This window comes from Coenobita brevimanus, chromosome 61 (genome assembly GCF_032717465.1).
Source record: "Coenobita brevimanus isolate Jiangsu-jjx chromosome 61, ASM3271746v2, whole genome shotgun sequence".
NCBI classification, from domain to species: Eukaryota; Metazoa; Arthropoda; class Malacostraca; order Decapoda; family Coenobitidae; genus Coenobita; species Coenobita brevimanus.
The window spans coordinates 2,536,558-2,555,878 of NC_137014.1; positions in this window are offsets into that span (position 1 = coordinate 2,536,558).

Here is a 19,321-nt window from a genome sequence, read left to right on the forward strand (position 1 = left end):
TACCTTAAATATATATACCGGGGTGTGCACCATCCACTCTCTCGATGTAGTGCTGCTCTTGGGTGACTTCAGTTTCCTCTCTTCCTTCTTTCCTTCCTTCCTCTTCAGTCTTTTTTTTCCTTCATTCTTTCCTCTTATTTCTGTCTACGGGTGACTATGCGCTGAGTGACAAGCCAAATGGTTTCCTGTACACCAGGAAACGATTCACTAAATGGGATGGTAACCATATAACCAAACTATGGCGCTTGGTGGTTTAGTGGGTAATTAAGGCACTCCAATCAGATTGAGCCTGTGCAGGTTTATATCCAAGGGATGGTTGGGGTTTCTTGCTCACGTAATAATGCCACTCAGGGATAAGTGAGGTTGGCCACGCAACTTAAATGTCAGGACCAGTTTGCATAGCCCTGGGCTCCAATGGGCAACACAGGATTGGGTAAGTAATTATATATATATATATATATATATATATATATATATATATATATATATATATATATATATATATATATATATATATATATTATATATATATAAAACCAAGGGTAATGCTAAATGGGTATCTAAGTGAATGGTTCATGATCAGTGTAGGCGTGAGACAAGGTTGTGTGATGTTCTCATGGTTGCTTGATATATATATGGATGGGGTGATGAAAGAAGTAAAAACATGAGTAATGGAGAGAGGGATGGCATTGGTAATGAATGGTGATGGATGTTATATCTTAAAGCTGTATGCTGATGATGCAGTGCTACTTGCAAATTCTGGACAAGGGCTTGGGAGACCAGGGCAGAGTTTTTGCTGATAACTGAGCTTCGTGCCTTGAGAGTAAATGTAGAAAAGAGTAAAATGATGGTTACTGAGAGAGAGAAAGTGACTCCCAGTGTGATTACAGTGAATGGAGAGGGACTGGAATTGGTGAGAGAGTTCAAATACCTGGATACAGTGATAGAAAAGACAGGAAAATGTGCAAAAGGAGTGGAAAGCACAGTGACAAGGAAGGAAAGTAGCTGGTGCAATAAAGACCTTGAGAAGAAACAGAGGCTTGAGTGTTGCAGCTGTGCAGGGCTTACATGAAGGAGTGTTAGTGCCAACTGTATCGTATGGATGTGAAACCATGGTGTGGCATGAAAATGAAAAGGCAAGAGAAAGAGCAGTGAGATGGGACTGCTGAGGAATGTATGTGGTGTACAGAGAGTGGATAGAATACAGTATAATGTGGTTCGTGAAAGATGGGGAGTGAGGAAGTCTGTGGACACCAGAACCGAAGAATGTTCTGAGATGGTATGGTCATGTGGAGAGAAAGGATGACAATAGAGTGGTGAAAAGGTTTATCTGAGCGAATTTGAAGGCGGGAGGAGGTGAGGTAGGCCAAGAAGAAGGTGGAGGGATATGGTGGATAAGTGTGTGAGGAAGAGAGGTACGGAAGTTGGTGAGGCTTAAGGGACTGACAAAAAAACAAGCTGGCTGGATGAATTTTGTGCGAAGAAGCGCATAACCAGGGATTTGGCACCTTTTTTTAGTGTGACAGCGTTCGGATTGGCTCTATCAGATAGGTATATGTGAAGCTACAGAGCATGTGAAAGTTTTTTGGCTTATCTGATGGTGCCAGGATTTCGTGGGCTTGAATAATGAATGGAAGCGTGGCCCATTGAACTGAGCAAACTTATATCTGGACGTTGCTACTCCTCACCCTGCCCTAGGGTGGGAAAGGAGGTCCGGATGATGATGATTACCATTGGTTAGATACTGCGGCGGCTCTTTGACCAGTGTAGTAATCCCGTGAAGAGTGAGCCAGGACCCAAGGGTTCAAGCCCACACCGTCGCAAACCATGAAAGTGGGTGGTTGCCTATGTTCGCATCCTGTCCGTTCTACCGATGAAGTGTGTAGACTTATACCACACATGAACACAGCCAATAAAACACTTCGAAGTGCCTCACCCATCTTAAACACCCTCCCCCATTCCCGTTTCACCAACACAGGGAAGGGTAATTCTGGTCATCACTCATCTGTGGGGAAGACAGCTCTCTAGTGGACCTAATAGCCTACAGAACTGCTACCTTATGGCACCATGGAGTTACTGTCTGAGTTGTCTACGTGTAAGATAATGCTTCTGTCCTCTCACGGCTTTAGGCATTACTTGCGTGCATTTAAAATAAATCTGATTACACTGTCGCGGCTCGTTTCCTGTCACGCTTTCCCTGGGTCAATGAAACAAAAATGTTCCCCAGGTTAGTCCTTAACGCTCGTAGTTTACTGCCCAAGTCTCCACTCTTAATATTAACACGAGCCCAGCCACGTTTGGATTCACGAATCAATGTTTTCGGGGTGATGGTAAAGGCCGAGGATGATGGCGATCAAGTGAACCAAGCGGAAAACTCAGCTATTAAACAATGGGTGAGCAGCATTATCGTACATCTGGCAGTGGGGAGGGCGGGCTGGGCTGTGGGAAGTCCACGGCTTCCGTACGCACAGTGTGGCTCAGGACGAGGAAATGTGAGGGTATACCACGAGGGAATCGAGGAGGGACACGAGGAAAAAAATGTGAGGCAAAATTCCTGTTAAGGGAGGAACGAAAGGAAATAAGTACTTCACTGTTCAAAGTTCTTGGTTCCTTACATTACGTGTTTCTGCCACCATTTAGTAAACTTTCCTTCTCCACCAGTTTGGATTTTCTTTGAATTGTCTCGTCACTGCAACTCATCGGCTTTCTCGGCAGTAACAGGACGTCTCAGGTTTACAAGCCATAGTGCAAAGGTAATTATACGAAATTGTGTATACCGTATTTATTTGTTGGCTTCAAAACTTCAACCCGAAAAAATGGCATGTCACGTGGTTGAAGACTTGAACGTGCCCACCTGACATAAAGAACCCATTAAAGGACAGCTGTTCTGGGGCTAGAAGTTAGATTACAAGTTAGTAACATTTTGGTTTAGTCATGATGCACAGAGCGTGTTGCAGCATCAGCATTTGTAACGGAATTATGAGTCAAACGATATTGCATTTCATCAGTGTAATAATTAAAGTGTTCTGTAAACTTCGTACCCATGAGACCTCGACAGGAATTGCAGTAGGGAGCAAAGTCATTAGTCGAGATTTAAGGGGTAATTGTTAATCAAAGAAAACAAAACTTGCAGATGTTCAAACGTTTCACTGTGAGGACGTGTTTTGTATTAATGGTTTGTCAACCACTAGATTTTATGACTTGAAAAATGTGTGATCGAAGGGGTAAGAGACACTGTACATATAATTGAACCAACAGCAGCAACTACCACTACTACTACTGCTACTATTACTACTACTTCATCTACAACAACAGCTTCCACTGCTTCTACTACTACTTTCTTCTACCATTACGACTACTACTATAACTATCGCTACTGTTACCACTACTTTCTTCCACCACTACTACTACTACTACTAGTACTACTACTACAACTACTACTACTACTGTGTTTTCTGCTACTACTGCTACATCCTTTCCATAGCACTTCGTTGCCTGCATCATATTCTAGTGTTAATTCATTGTTACAGCTGACCAATAAAGATGGAAAGGTGGCAGTTTTATTCCAAGTTAGAGTGAAAGGAGTATAGTCACGCTCCCTTGGGTCACTGCCAACAACCCACACCTTCGTTAAGCTGAAAAAAAAAAAAAAAATTGTCTGGTAGTGGGAATGCAAGAGAATGCGTCGCCATAGTGATGCGTTAACAGAGAGGGCTAGAGACGTTTCTGTGTGTGTGTGTGTGTGTGTGTGTGTGTTGAAGGGAGGTTGGTGTAACTTAATAATAATAATAATAATAATTTTTGCCTGCGGCGAAGCCGACGGGTCTACAAATTGTACACGTGGGGGATTTCCCCTCCCCCCTCTTTTTTTTTTTTTTTTTTTTTTTTTTTTTTTTCCTTCAAGGTAAGTTTGAATTTTTGCTCTTGGAGAGCTGAGTGATTTTCTTATGAAATGCGAAGTTGCTCAGCTTGATACTTTGAGTTGATTTAACATAACAGTTGTTGCATCAGCTAACTAAATTAGGCGATTTCAATTTCGGCTATTAAAATGCTACGTTGATTTGACATGTCAGTTGCTGCATCAGCTGAAACTTAATTTCGCCGCAGGTCTATGTAGCTAGTCTCTTCTTGTGATAAAGTTGTCGGTGATGAAGCTGGTGGTGATGATGATGATGATGATGATATAATGACGACGGTGGTAGTGCTGGTGATTATAAATGTGTGCGATTACAGCTGGAGTTTGTGGAATGACGTGGTGTAGGATTAGAGCGCTTTTTGTGATTACGTAACCATGTAATGAGCCCGTTTTCGTTTCATAATTTTAAAAGTGACCGTGGCGGTTACCCTACGCTATACCGTGTTTATTTATTTTTGAGAAGAGTACCGTATTTTGTACTGAAGTTTCTCACTGTTTATCTTGGTAACCTAATTGTTTAGCTTTACACTTTTTTTTTTTTTTTCCACAGCGTGTTTATTTTAGGAGAGAATTTTGCCTTTGAAGTTTCCAATTCTTTATCTCAGTACCACGGGGATTCTTTGGTAACCTGGCATGACCCATTTTTGTTTTTAATGCTCTGATGAAGTGAGATTTTTTCCCGTCACATCTGTACCTTTTTTTCTACATTAATCTGTCCTAAAATTGCCATATCTTGAACGCTGAGTTGTAACAATAAACTAGCACTAGAAGATGATGCTAGTTACGAAGAATTGCTGTGTAAAGGATGTAGAGCAATAGCATTATCTTTCTGCCATTGAAGAACGTGAAATGAGCTGCAAAAGGACGAAAATCTGGGCCAGGTTAGAATAAAATAAGTACTGTATAGTCAAATCAGTCTACCAATCTGACTACACTTGGCCATCAACCAAGCCGAAAAGGGATTGGGACGCACCTCACGTCACCTATAGTCTTTTCACCTTAACTTGGCGCAGTTTCCTTTCTTTTGTAGCCCACTGTATTTCCCGTAGCTCGAGGGAATAATAATAATAATAATAATAATAATAATACGGCTGTACATCATTTCCATAACGTCTTTGTGACTAGCATAAAAGATAGTAATACGGCGCTACAACCTTCCAAAAGCACTTCTTTGTGACTAGCAACAGAACAAAATTACCGCTCTGCACTATCTATAGCACTTCTTCGTGACAAGTTTAATAATATTAATAATAATAATAATACGGCTACACGCTTTCCATAGCACTTCTTCGCTACTAGCCTAGCATCATAATCTAGAATCAGTCTCGTTACAGCACAGCATACAAGATGGGGGGAGGTCAATTTTAGCCCACGTTAAAGTGACAGTGCAAATTCCACATCAAAAGCTGTACCTTGGGATGACTTGAACTATGTGGTGAGTGGATGGTTGCGTACTGTACATGAAAATAAGCGGTCTGGTGGTGAACAGACAAGGAAAGTAAGCTCTGAATGTTGAAGTTACCACCACCAAGTCAGAAAGAAGGAGGGGGACAGGGGAAGAATCATTTGGTGAGGAAGTGAATTTTAGTTTAGGGAATAGCTAGGCGTCGAGGCTTAACCTAAACATGCATGGGTAGTTTATTTGGGCAGTTGAATTAGGCAGGGAAAACGGTGAACAGCCAAGGAAAATAAGCTCCCAAACATTCCCCTGGAGCACGACACGCAACCGTCACTTTTACATTCGGGTACCTATTTTAATTTTAGGTACGAGGAGGTTAGGGGGATGGAGACCGCGAATCGAAGGCGGGAACTGTAGCTTGCGAGGCGAGTGTGCTGCCGGTACACCATCATCCACCCCTGACTCGAGGATTTCAATATATAGACTGAACACACACACACACACACACACACACACACACACACACACACACACAGGTCGAGGTTTCAATATATAGATCCAACACAGGCACACACACACACATGTCAGTTATCAATGTCACTCGATTACAGAGAGAGAGAGAGAGAGAGAGAGAGAGAGAGAGAGAGAGAGAGATTTAGTAAGTCATTAGTCTTGTTTGTTAGAGAGACCCTTCCCTTTACGAAGTCATTAGTCTTGGTTGTGAGAGAGAGAGAGAGAGAGAGAGAGAGAGAGAGAGAGAGAGAGAGAGAGAGAGAGAGAGGATAATGATATCCTTTATCACGATGGTGTTGAGAGAGAGAGAGGGGATAATGATACTGTGGACTATGATGTCGGTATTGGCGCATACCATCCACTCACATGATGTAATGTTCTTTCAGGTGATTCTACACTGAGTGACAAGGCAATTAATTTCATATCACCCGGGAAACCTACTACAATGGGTGATGATCAGATAACGAACTGGACGCCTGGTGGATTAGTGGGTTAGGGCGGTCCAAAGGGATATACCAAGTGATTACATATAAGTAGTGATGATGAATATGATGATGATAATGGTGATGACGATGATGATGTAGTAATATTGATGATGTGGTGGTGGTTATGGTGGTGATGGTGGTGGTGATGATGTGGTGATGGTGGTAATGGTGGTGGTGATGATGGTGGTGATGATAATGATGATGATGTGGTGATGGTAGTGGTGGTGGTGATGATGTATATATGTTGCTTATGATGATAATGTAGTGGTGATGATGATGGTAATGGTGTTGGTGATGGTGATGATAATGAAGTGTTGCGATGGTAATGATGATGGTGACAGTGGTGATGATAATGGTGATGATGGTAATGATGTGATGATAATGATAATGTAATGATGAGGATGGTAAAGGTGATGATAATGTGGTGATGGTGATGATAATGATGGTGATGATGTGGTGGTGATGGTGATGGTAATAATGTTAATGTGGAGGTGGTGGTGATGATGATGATGATGATGAAACTCGAGTTAAGCCTACTGATGACCTAAAATGGTAATTCATTTTGGTTTCTCTCTCTCTCTCTCTCTCTCTCTCTCTCTCTCACTTAGGTAAACACCCGTGTAAGACCCTTCTATGGTGAGTTAAAGCTGATGGGTTGAGAGAGGAAGAGAGAGAGGGGGGGGTTAAGTAGACAGGATAAAAGTGAGCGAGACGGGGAAAGGAAAACCGTAGAGACAATCAGAGAGAGAGAGAGAGAGAGAGGTTAAGTAAAGAAAGGAGAAAAGAAAGAGGGAAGGAAAGCCGAAGAGACAGACAGATAGAGAGAGAGAGAGAGAGAGAGAGAGGGAGATGAATAAAATCGTCTGGAGGTATGAAGAATTAAAAAAAGGCAAATCTCGTCATCGTAGTGAAGAAATTAATCATTCTACCATAGGGACGATTTAATGTATTTATTTATTTATTTATTTATTTGACTATTTTTTGTATTATTGTGGCCCCTAGACGATTTTTTCTGCTCAGAGAAAGCGTCTCGAGGTGAAGGGGAAGAACCAATTTATTTTTATTTTTTTCCCGTCGTTCCAGGCCCATACCTCATCAATCACCTCTCTCTCTCTCTCTCTCTCTCTCTTTCTGATAGGCCTACATAACTCTCCAGGAAACAACATACGCCCTCCAGATCTCTACCTACCTACCTACCTGCCTTTGTACTTGCCTACCTACCTCTCTACCTACCTACCCATCTTCCCCCCTGCCTGCCTCTCTTCCTATCTATTTACCTGTCTGCCTACTTATCTGTTTAGCTTACCTGCATATTTATCTACCTACCTGCCGTCCCACCCACCTACCTACCTACCTACCTATGTATCTACCAACTACCCTCTTTCCTACCTACCTACCCACCCATCCACTCACCTGCCTTCCTACCTACCTACCTACCTGTCTACCAATTGCCCTCTTTCCTACCTACCTATCTACTTACTCATCCACTCACCTGTCTTCCTACCTGCCTACCTACCTACCTACCTACCCATCCACTCACCTGCCTACCTACCACTCTACCTACCTACCCATTCACACCTACCTTCATACTTACCCTCCCTCCTTTCTGTCTACTCACTTCCCTACCCTCTTACCGACCTACCTACCTACCTTCCCAGCCGCCCATCCATCCATTTACCTACCTACCTACATACTTACTAAAACCATCAATCTGCCCTCTTCAGCTACTCTCCCCTCCCCCCTCTTATTCCTCTCCATATACCGCCGTCTCATTATCTGTCTTCCCCTCCTTCTCTCCACATCTCTCCATCTCATTTTCGGCACCCCTCTCCCACTCCCTCTCCACCTCACCCAAAATCACTCTCCTAGTTAGTTTCTCACTCGGCTGTTAGATTAAAATATATCTTTGTTCGTAAGATAAGCGTAGTTAAGAATTGCCACGCCCTCTGTGTGTGTGTGTGTGTGTGTGTGTGTGTGTGTGTGTGTGTGTGTGTGTGTGTGTGTGTGTGTGTGTGTGTGTGTGTGTGTGTGTAATCTCTTAGAAGATGAGAGGACACTTCTAACCTGAATAATCTCTCTCTCTCTCTCTCTCTCTCTCTCTCTCTCTCTCTCTCTCATTATTATTATTAGTTGTAGTAATAGTAGTAGTAGTGGTAGTAGTCAGAAGAAAAGGGAGAAAGAGAGAGAGAGAGAGAGAGAGAGAGAGAGAGAGAGAGAGAGAGAAACCCTTAGTTCCTATGAAAAGTAATTAGTGTGTTAAGCATTCCAGGGAAGGTGTGTAGAGGCAAGGGAAAGGATGGCCTGGAGAGAGAGAGAGAGAGAGAGAGAGAGAGAGAGAGAGGGAGGGAGGGAGGAAGAGTAATTTGTCTGTCCAATATAATTAAGAAAAGATAATTACTAACTGAAGGGATGGACAGCAGAGATCAGGGTAAGAAGATTATGGAGGAAATTACTGTAGTTTGTTGTGCTTGTCAGGAAAATTCTCTCTCTCTCTCATCTCTCTCTCACTCTCTCTCTCTCTCTCTCTCTCTCTCTCTCTCTCTCTCTCTCTCTCTCTCACACACACACACACACACACACACACACACACCGCTCACTGGCTCAATGGTAACGCTCTCGCCTGCCATCTTGTAGATGGGGGTTCGCGCCTGCCCAGGACGCGAAAAGTTTCACTGACGAAATGAGTGGTTACTGTCCCCCTAGAGCAAGGGGATGTGTGCGTGCATGTGCGATACAGCCTTGCCCTTAGATCGGACAATATGAACTCCCAGCTCTTCTCCGGGAGGGTAAAAAGCTAACGACCACGACCATCACGTGATCCTGACCGACCCGGTGTACCCACACTATACAGTATATTAATGCAAGGGAGAAGAAACCTAAGGCTAGAAGCCCGCAAGATTGTTCCCTCCAAGAAAACCTAAAAAAAACAAGATAACAAAGCCAGATCCAAGATCCATTCATTTCGAGATGCCTGGACACACCGCGTTTGAAATACTGGAGGTCATAGGCAGTAGGAAATGCAGCCAGAGGAAGATAGTTCCAGAGATGTCTTGTTGCATACATGAAGGAGTGGAAGAAACAGTTAACTCTTGCGTTAGAGAATTGGATAGAAAAGGGATGAGAGTTTGTTGCTAGATGGGTGCTACACGCCTTCCGTAGTGGTGGAGGAATGCAAGCAGATGTAGTTCAGAGGATCAGTGACCAAGGAAGTGGCCATAGAAAAAATAAATATGCAACTGTGCGGCGAGGAGACATATATTGAAGGAAGCCAGTTAGAGGAAGAGAGTTAATAAGACGAAAAGCCTTTGACTCCACATTGTTGAGAAGAGCTAGAGAAGAATCTGAGTTGGAGAGTTCAGAGCAATTATAACGCAGAGTGTAGAAAAGACTTGCACGATTCTGGAGAGAAACATAAAAGAGATAAGATTCAGAGGTGGGCTGGCTCCAGTACCTTTTGTAGGCCTTCTTCTTGTGGACAGCATTAGAACAAGCGTGATTGAACTTTTTTTTTTTTTTTTTTTGTCATAAGAGAAAGGAATGTATGCTTCCATGCCCGATAGAATAACCTTCATAATGCGCAAGGGACACTCAGATGGCTCACGGACGTGGAAATAATAATCATTCCAGGGAAAATCAAAGAAGTACTGCTTGAGGGCCTCCCACTCACCAGTTCCAAAGCGCCACAGCCACCCCTTCATGGGAGGGCGTACAGGCCTTACTGGAGCGATAGAACGGGTTAAGGGGCTAATATTGTGATTGGAGGAGCCCAACGGGGAGAAAAGGTTAACAGTGTAAGCAGAAAGATAGTTGAAAAGAAGAGGTCACGTATGTTGGAACTCTCTCCAAGGTGGTCAGGGATACGGGTAGGGTACTGTACAAGCTGCACCAGGCCATTAAAACTATAAAAAAAGAAATGTAGGCTTGTTCCGCAGGTGGATCAGTGAAAGGAGAGGAGAGCCAAAGGTGGTGGTGCACACTGAAATCACCTAGAATGGAGATTTCAAAGATTGGAGAAATGGATAGGATGTGTTCCATATTAAAAAGTAAAACATTAGCCAAAATTTGAGAGAACAAGAAGCAAAGCCACTGCTGGATAAAGGCTGAATATTTGACTGTGCCGTGTGCACGAGAAACGACAGACCGATGAGAAATAGTTATGTGGAAGGAGCATGAATCAACCAACACTTTACGTCACGAACACAATACGTCAGCAACACTTTGCGTTACCAACACATTACTTCATCAACATATTATGTCACCGGCACATTGTCACCAACTCTACGTCACCAACACAATACGTTACCAACACGATACGTCACCAGCACAATGCGTCACCAACACAATACGTTACCAACACAATACGTCACCAACACAATACGTCACCAACACAATACGTCACCAACACAATACGTCACCAGCACAATACGTCACCAACACAATACGTCACCAGCACAATACGTCGCCAATACATTACTTTACCAACATATTACGTCATCAGTACATTACGTCACGAACACTACGTATTACACATAACGTCACCAACACATTACATCACCAACACATTGCGTCACCAACGTAACTCTGGTAGCTTATTATATTCAAGCCAGAGAGAGAGAGAGAGAGAAAGAGGGAGAGAGAGAGGGTTTTATGCAGGTGGGTGGGTGCTAAGCGGAGTGAGAGACTAGGTGTATTGTACTGTAAAGAATGGATCGGTGAGGAAAAAGTGTTACGGATCCTCCCAAGCCCAGAGATGTATGGTTCTCTCTCACTCTCTCTCTTTCTCTCTCTCTCTCTCTCTCTCTCTCTCTCTCTCACCAGCCTTTAGAAAAATTTCCCTATTAGTTTCCTCCTTCCTCTTCACTCCCTCCCCTCCGCTTCCTTCCCTCCCCTCCCTCCCCTCTACTTCTATCCATTTCCTTCCCTCCACTCCCTTCCCTGTTCTCCTTTCCCTGCTCTCCCTTCCCTCCACTCCCTACCGTCCACTCCACTCCCCTTCCCCACTACTGCCTTCTCTCCACTACCTTTCCTCCATTTCCTTTCTTCCACCTCTCCCTTCCACTCCCCACTCCATTCCCACTCCCTACTCTACTCCCCCTCTCCACTCCACTCCCCCTCCCCACTCCACTCTACTTCCCCTCCCCACTCCATCCCACTCCACTCCCACTCCCCACTCCACTCCCCCTCCCCACTCCATCCCACTCCCACTCCTCACTTCACCCCCACTCCCCACCCCACTCCCCCTCCACCATTCGTTCATATACCTTCATTTTCCCGTTCTACCTCAATGGCCTCCCACCTTACCTTACATAACAGCCAATTTTTAGACGTCTCTCCCCCCCCTCTCCCCCCCCTCTGTGTGTGTGTGTGTGTGTGTGTGTGTGTGTGTGTGTGTGTGTGTGTGTGTTAATGATGTAAAATTTCTTGGTGTTACGATTGATAGTGGAATGACATGGAAAACTCATGTTGATGATATTACAGTGAAATTATCAGAAACTGCAGGTATTCTTCATAGAACCTGAGATTCCTTGAATATTGACAATTTAAAACAACCCTACCTTTCCTTGGCTTACTCTGATATAATTTCCTGCTCTGCTATTAGGGGAGGAGCAAACGAAGACGTACCTAGATTCTTTATTCTTAGCACAAAAGAAAGTACTTCGGAAAATGACTTACCACTCCTGTAATGCTCACGCGGGTTCAGTATTTAAGAAACTTGGTGTATTAAAATCAGATATCTTGTTTGTTCAGGCAGTCAACTTTGTGTATAAATAATTAAATGGTCATATGTGCCTGGAGACTGATTTTCATGTAATATCCACAACTTTAATACCAGAGGAGCCCAGGAGTTATCGCGACTACCGTATGTCATAAAGACTTTGTAGTTACTTGTAGAGAAGTATATTTTAGACTTGTGGTCGAGCGGCTTTTATATCTTGTAGTAGTCTCCCCACCAGATGTCATGTAGTGACGGGAGAGGTAAAGAATAGTATGGGACTATTTTTATTTGTCTTGGAAATATTAAACAGGTATAATAGTATAAGTCCTGGGTAGCTACCTCCCTGTCTCGCTATCTCTCTCTCTCTTCCTGTTCTAAGGCTAATCTCCGTCTCGACCTCTCTCTAGGGTCGCTTGTCTCCTTCTGTCTAGCCTGTTCGGTGGCTAATCTCCGTCTCGACCTCTCTCTAGGGTCGCTTGTCTCCTTCTAAACTCTCTTTCCTAAAATCTGGTGTAGCAGGGGTTCCTCATGGTCTTTGTTCACGAGAGGACTGCTGACAGCTAACTGCATCATCTCCTTACTGGCCGCTGTCGTCAGCTTTCCTCAGTGTAAGCATGTTTAGCATTGCTCGATTCTCACAGACACAACACCTTCTCATCATTTGACTTCCTGCTTCTATCTGTCTCTCTATCTATCTATTTATCTATCTATCTATTATGATTTGCAATTATAATATGGAGACCTACCACATTGCTCGGCCGCGCGAAAATGGCGTACCATCGACATTTAATAGTCATAATATATTAATACATACTACATACACATTATAATGAACTTATAAGCTAATTAAGTGAAATACATAATATTGTAAAGTAACATAATTGTATGAATATTGTATACATATATTATTCATAGTAAATAGTGATTATTCAGTAATATTACATTTTAAATAAGTTGAATACATATTGGAATAAATGCAATGATTGTTGTATAACACTTTGTAAGACGTGCATGTACAACAGACGTACGCATATAATTGTGCAATGGTAATACTGCTAGGTTATACATTACATATTTGAGTTATCACTTTAGTAATGTCTAATATTTCACCTAACTTGTATGATGATACTGGTAATATAGAATTGTGCTATAATTGTATGACTTATAATATTGTACTAACATTGTGGTACTACATAATTGTAACATTTTATGAATTGTTACCAAATATTGTGTTAATGCATAATTGTGTTGGCCTTATAATTGTAGTTACATAAAAGTTACATCTTGTTAATGCAACTGTTTTGTCGTTACATAATTGTTACATATCGTTTGTAGGTACATAATTGTTGTTAAAGTTACATAAAAGTTACATCTTGTTAATGCAACTGTTACATAATTGGCAAAGTGTAACATAATGCAATCGTTTGTCGTTACATAATTGTTACATATCGTTTGTAGGTACATAATTGTAGTTAAAGTTACATAAAAGTTACATCTTGTTAATGCAACTGTTACATAATTGGCAAAGTGTAACATAATGCAATCGTTTGTCGTTACATAATTGTTACATATCGTTTGTAGGTACATAATTGTAGTTAGTGTAACATAATGCAATCGTTTGTCGTTACATAATTGTTACCTATCGTTTGTAGTTACATAATTGTAGTTAAAGTTACATAAAAGTTACATCTTGTTAATGCAACTGTCACATAAATTGGTACATATTGTTTGTAGTTACATAATTATAATATGGAGTAACATAATTGTAATAACTGCAGTCCTAACATATGCTGCGGTCGATGATAGTGATGATGTGTCGTGCCACTTGTATGTGGAGACAACAATTTGCTTTTTTGTTTGTAGTTTACGTGGTATTTTGACTTATGTAGTAACATTTACACTTATTTTCATTTGTTTGTTATGTGATCTTACTTATTTCTCTTTTCTTTCTTACTTTTCTTTCTTTCTTTTTTGTATGTATTGATTTTCTATAGTTTGTTTTTCTTTGCTTGTGTACACTTTTTTCCATGTTGTTCATGGTTACCTAATTGCTGGCTAATTTCCTTGAGATACTATTTAAAGTTTAGTTTATATTGCACAGAGATTATAAAATGATATTATATAGTCCCATATTTTGTTATTTTATATAAAATATATATATATACACTATATACAGTATTAACTATACACACTGACTTGTTGTTCACCTGTACCTATCGTGAGTAATATGTGTGTCAGCACTGTGTGGAAATCATTGTCTTCACGATTGTGTTGAAGATGTTCACTCTTGCTAACGGCATTTGTGTTGGCCATTTTTTTTTCTTCTCTAGGTTACCTTGTAACTTAATTTGTCTGTTTCCACTAGGTAGCTTTAATTAATAAATGTTTAATACAGTTCTTTTAATTGCTCACTGAGTAACTGTGATTGTATATTTTCTTTATTACTTTGTAGATATAATTAATGTATAGTTGTATGTATGAAACACGTATTTTATGTAGGTATAAATGGTAACACTCGTTGGTAGTAAATAAATGTTATAATAAATGAATGAATATATACGGTGTAGAATATTTATTGTTGGTGATTATTTAGTGATTGAGTTATGCAGATAACTGAAGTAAGTATGTGTATTTAAGCTGTAACTATACAATACGTTTTATATGTTTGTGCAGAAGCTTATTGTCTGTCACTGTGTATTGTATGAATGAAGTAACTATGTAACTCACTAATTTTTACCGTGGTGAAAATGGTGTGAGTGGTGGTGCAGGTGGTGTGTTGACTGACGTGGCGTCTGTTCAGCAAGCACGCATGATGACCTCAACTTCCCACACTGGTAGCTGTGGTGAGTGAATGAGTAGCGATGAGTAACTTGAGTGAAGACGAGTGAGTAAGACGAGTTGTGAATATGGACTTGGTGTTTGCTTCGTCGTCCTGACCTCTTCACACCTGCGTAAACGTTGGGGGTTGGGTGGATGTAGCAGAGAGAGGAGAGTGAGGTCTGGTGGTTATGAGTTGTGAGTCGTCTCTCACTCTTCGTTTGTTTGTTTCCTTTATTCTATGTGGAAGTTTTTTCGGTCCTTTTCTCTAGCGATTTACTCGTTGAGGGATGAAGACTGCCGCTACTTGTAGGTGCGTGTAGAAGATTATACAGACGACGTAGAGTTGTTAATTGTAGTTGATTGTAGATGGCTGTAGTTGATTGCAGATGGCTGTAGACTTTGTAGAACTGAAGCTAATCTTGTAGTCTCGGTTGCTTTTGTAGAAATTTGCTTTTAATTCGGAGACGATGTCCGCAGATTTGCTGGTTTGTCGTTAAGCTACTTGCAAGGCGTCGAGTGATCTCTTGACCTCTGCATCAGCGTAATGATCTGGGAGACGGAGGGCATGATGGAGAGAATACTGTCAAGAGCAGATATTGTTGGTTCTTTACAATCTTGATATTTTGTAGGAATTTAATGTTGATTCGTAGACGAGGTTCGTATACGTTCGCTGCTACCAAATGTCATAAAGACTTTGTATCATAAAGCAGCGACTTTGTATTTGCTTGTAGAGGCGTATATTTTAGACTTGTGGTCGAGCGGCTTTTATATCTTGTAGTAGTCTCCCCACCAGATGTCATGTAGTGACGGGAGAGGTAAAGAATAGTATGGGACTATTTTTATTTGTCTTGGAAATATTAAACAGGTATAATAGTATAAGTCCTGGGTAGCTACCTCCCTGTCTCGCTATCTCTCTCTCTCTTCCTGTTCTAAGGCTAATCTCCGTCTCGACCTCTCTCTAGGGTCGCTTGTCTCCTTCTGTCTAGCCTGTTCGGTGGCTAATCTCCGTCTCGACCTCTCTCTAGGGTCGCTTGTCTCCTTCTAAACTCTCTTTCCTAAAATCTGGTGTAGCAGGGGTTCCTCATGGTCTTTGTTCACGAGAGGACTGCTGACAGCTAACTGCATCATCTCCTTACTGGCCGCTGTCGTCAGCTTTCCTCAGTGTAAGCATGTTTAGCATTGCTCGATTCTCGCAGACACAACACCTTCTCATCATTTGACTTCCTGCTTCTATCTGTCTCTCTATCTATCTATTTATCTATCTATCTATTATGATTTGCAATTATAATATGGAGACCTACCACACGTATACCGCAGGACCTCACATGCACAACGTTGTCTTAGTTATAGGGAAGTCAAATTATGGAACACCTTGGGCGAATCACTCAGACATACCACGTCTATGCATGTATTCAATAGACTGATTAAGCAGGACCTTCTAGATCAATACAAGTTAATATCAGCGTAATGTCGCCTTCATTTTCTTTCTCAGTAGTTACCATAAGTTACAATATTGCTTTCATACCTTTTCTTACAGGCTACAGAAATGTTGATTTTTGCCAACTTCAATTTTAGTAGGTTGTATACTGTAATATTATTTTGTATATCTTGTTAAATTGTAAAACCTTGTGTCACCTACCATTAATATATTTACTTATGCTTGTAAGTCCAGCAACATTGAGTCTGCTAAGCTAGCTATATCTGCCAATTATTCAGATAAATGTATTATTGTATTTTATATAACACTCTTTATTTGGCAATACTCTCTCTCTCTGTCTCTCTCTCTCTGTCTCTCTCTCTCTCTCTCATTTCCCCTTCCTTTCCCTCCCTATCTCCTCTCTCCCACCCTCCCTCATCTCTCCCCAGTTCCTGTCCCCTCCCCCTCCCTCTTTCCCCTCCCACTCTCTCTCTCCCCCACTCTATCCACTCATGTCGTCCCGCCTCAAACACTGTCTTACATAACAGCCACTTCTTAAAGCTGGCAGGTCAATCTCCATCTTACCTTCAACTCCCTTACTCACATGTCATCAGCCGCCTCCTTCCAAGATGTTTTGCTGTCTTGGGAGGGAAGAGAAAAGGAGAGTGCTGATCTTCCTGTGTTTCTTGTTCCTCCTCCTCCTCCTCCTCCTCATTATCATCATCATCACCACCATCCTCCTCCTCCTCCTCCCCCTCATCATCATCATTATCATCCTTATCATCATCTTCATAGTAGTAGCAGTAGTTGTAGTAGTAGTAGTAGTAGTAGAAGTCGCAGTAGCAGCATGAATAGTAATTGCTGTAGTAGTAGTAGCAGTAGTAGTCGTAGTAGTAGTAGTAGTAGGAGTAGTAGTAGTAGCAGTAGTAGTAGTGGTAATAGTAGTAGTAGTAGTAGTAGTAGTAGTAGTAGTTGTTGTACCTAGTTGTAGTCGTAGTGAGAGCAGTAGTAGTAGTAGTAGTAGCAGTAGTAGTAGTAGTAGTAGTAGTAGTAGTAGTAGTAGTAGCAGCAATTGCAACCCCAGGCTCATCAGGAAGTTGCACCCTGTGGATTGCAGACTGAAGTTGCCCTCATCCTTCAGTTCACCATCCTTTGGGGGGATAGGAAAGGAGTTGAGGGAGATCTGTATGACCAGGCAGTGGATCCGCAGGGCTATAACAGTGCCACCACGTGAAGGCGTCCCTCACTTATATAAAGGCGAATATTGAAGTAAGTTTATGACACACTTTACAAATAAATGAATATGTTTAGCAGGTCAAGAATGTGCTGAAATTGTAGGGGGGAGAGAGAGAGAGAGAGAGAGAGAGAGAGGGTGGCAAAATCTTACCCGCTGAGAGAGAGAGAGAGAGGGGGGGGGCGGCAAAATCTTACTTACCGTACCCGCTGTGTGTGTGTGTGTGTGTGTGTGTGTGTGTGTGTGTGTGTGTGTGAGAGAGAGAGAGAGGGGGGGGAGGGACACGAGGAGTAAGATGTAATGTGCTCAGGCTTAGAGCACAAAAGCTCTCCCTTCCGGGCACCTCAAAGACCTCTTTGGGAAATGACAGGGAAATGAGAGAGAGAGAGAGAGAGAGAGAGAGAGAGAGAGAGAGAGAGAGAGAGAGAGGAGAAATCATACTTATCAGCTGTGTGTGTGTGTGTGTGTGTGTGTGTGAGAGAGAGAGAGAGAGAGAGAGAGAGAGAGAGAGAGAAAATGAAGAGGAAATGAAAGAAATGGAGTGGCGGTGAACAGTAATGAAAATAAAGTATATAAAAAGGAAGTAAAACAGGAAGTGGCGGGGAATGAAAAAGGGTAATGAATTAAACATGAAGGTGAAATAAGAGGACAATGAAGGAGTAGCGAAGAGGAAATGAAATGAATGAATAATGAAAGGACAGAAGTGGAAAGGAAATGAATGGGAGAGGAAAAGAATTGAACGTGTAATATAAGGGATATGAACACAGAAATTCCTAGTGTTATCATCTGCCTCTGGAGTACAATAGATAGATAGATAGATAGATTGACAGATAGATAGATAAAGTCAAGTTAAGATGGACGGATTATAGATTTCTTTTTCTTTTTCTTTCTTTTCTTTCTCCCTTTTTTTTATTCCAGGAAGGATGAAAATAGGAAAGACCAGAAATATACGTATGGTTTAAGTAGCTGGAGTGACGGTGTTAGGGTTCAAGATGTACTGGGGATCGAGATGTATTGTTATTCAAGGAGAAATATTAGTCTAGAAGAGCTGTTGTTTGGAGGAGGAGTATTGGTGAAGTACTATTGTTGGAGAAGTACTATTGTTGGAGAAGTACTATTGTTGGAGAAGTGCTATTGTTGGAGAAGTGCTATTGTTGGAGAAGTGTTATTGTTGGAGAAGTGCTATTGTTGGAGAAGTACTATTGTTGGAGAAGTACTATTGTTGGAGAAGTACTATTGTTGGAGAAGTGCTATTGTTGGAGAAGTGCTATTGTTGGAGAAGTGCTATTGTTGGAGAAGTACTATTGTTGGAGAAGTGCTATTGTTGGAGAAGTACTATTGTTGGAGAAGTGCTATTGTTGGAGAAGTACTATTGTTGGAGAAGTATTATTGTTGGAGAAGTGCTATTGTTGGAGGAGTACTATTGTTGGAGAAGTGCTATTGTTGGAGGAGTACTATTGTTGAAGTACTATTGTTGGAGAAGTACTATTGTTGGAGGAGTACTATTGTTGGAGAAGTACTATTGCTGAAGTACTATTGTTGGAGAAGTACTATTATTTCCAAACGCTCTCTGCACACTGAGGTGGTTTGGCCATGTGGAGAGGATGAAGGGTGAAAGACTGACGAAGAGAGTGTATGTGAGTGAGGTGGAGGGGGGAAGAGGGAGGGGGAGGCCGAGGATGAGATGGAGGGATGGGGTGGAGAGGTATATGAGAGAGGGGGATGTGAGTTGGGAGCAGGGCAGTGAAATGGCGGGGGACAGGGCGACTTGGAGGCGATTTGTTTGTGGCCACCCCAAACAGTATTGAGGCGTCTGGCAAT